The sequence below is a fragment of the Cervus canadensis genome, chromosome 25, assembly GCF_019320065.1.
Source record: "Cervus canadensis isolate Bull #8, Minnesota chromosome 25, ASM1932006v1, whole genome shotgun sequence".
Classification (NCBI taxonomy): Eukaryota; Metazoa; Chordata; class Mammalia; order Artiodactyla; family Cervidae; genus Cervus; species Cervus canadensis.
Window position 1 is genome coordinate 50,906 of NC_057410.1, and position 1,665 is coordinate 52,570.

Below are 1,665 nucleotides of genomic sequence, written 5' to 3' on the forward strand. Positions count from 1 at the left end.
CTTCTCAAGCTCCTCAGAAAGTCAAGTGACATTGGACGGAGAAAACGTGTATGAAATTAAGAGGCCATGAACATTGGGTAAAAAATAAAATCCAACCAATGCAACAAATATTCATTTTATTCTTTGACTTGACAATGACTGATCATAACTCTGGGATTCTCAGGTCTTTTAATGTGCATTATGTTTATAAGTATCTTCAATATCATGGTTTTCTGAAATAAGTTTGTTCTACTGTTCATATTTTTAGATCTCCTTGCATGCTCTTGAATCTCTATTTTTCAATTCACCGTCTTCGACTGTCTGAAATGCATTTAGCTAATAGAAATAGAAAGGATCATCTATGTGACATGATTTTTTGTTTATTATAATATTATTTTTCTCCTATTAATTCTTTACTACTCCCAAGTTTGAATGAACTCACAAGCTGCTTAAAATTTTGGTTCCTGTTAAATGCAAATAAATGGCTGAGCTTGACGTTTTATACAGAGTCTATATGCCACATGTGCAGTATGAATGTTTGTTGTTACTGCAATGACCAAAGAAGTTATTTCATTTTATACATTTTACTTTTGGTGTCAGAATTGTCATCCAAATAACACTGATACTTTCCCATTTTGCTATTTATCTTAAGTTTCTGTATCAATACACAATTTTCCCTCCATTTTAACTCTGATAGAAACAGTGTTTAAAATTCTGTTCATGTTCCCATAGATTATAAACTAGGAGACACTGGAACATATCCAGGGACATAAAACAAGAATGAGCACTGTCATCTTATTGGTAGTCTCACTGTTGCTAGTGATGAATAGTTAAGTATTGATTTTGTGCTGAAGGCTACTGTTTTGATTAATTTTTACTATAAGATATTTAAATCCTAAAAAAAAAAAAGAAGCAGTGTTTAATGAATACTACATAAACAAGTAGTCATATACATATACAGGCAATAAAAACAAGACTGGGAGCTGACTGTGGCTCAGATCATGAACTCCTTATTGCCAAATTCAGACTTAAATTGAAGAAAGTGGAGAAAACCACTAGACCATTCAGGTATGACCTAAATCAAATCCCTTATGACTACAGTGGAAGTGAGAAGTAGATGTAAGGGACTAGATCTGATAGACAGAGTGTCTGATGAACTATGGATGGAGGTTCATGGTATTGTACAGAAGACAGAAATCAAGACCACCCCCAAGAAAGAAATGCAAAAAAGCAAAATGGCTTTCTGAGGAGGCCTTACAAATAGCTGTGATAAGAAGAGAAGCAAAAGGCATAGGAGAAAAGGAAAGATATAGCCATTTGAATGCAGAGTTCCAAAGAATAGCAAGGAGAGATAAGAAAGGCTTCCTCAGTGATCAGTGTAAAGAAATAGAGGAAAACAGTAGAATGGGAAAGACTAGAGATCTCTTCAAGAAAATTAGAGATACCAAGGGGACATTTCATGCAAAGATAGGCTCAATAAAGGACAGAAATGGTATGGACCTAACAGAAGCAGAAGATATTAAGAAGAGGTGGCAAGAATACACAGAAAAACTGTACAAAAAAGACCTTCACGACCCAGATAATCACGATGGTGTGATCACTCACCTAGAGCAAGACATCCGGGAATGAGTAGTCAAGTGGGCCTTAGGAAGCATCACTATAAACAAAGTTAGTGGAGGTGATTGA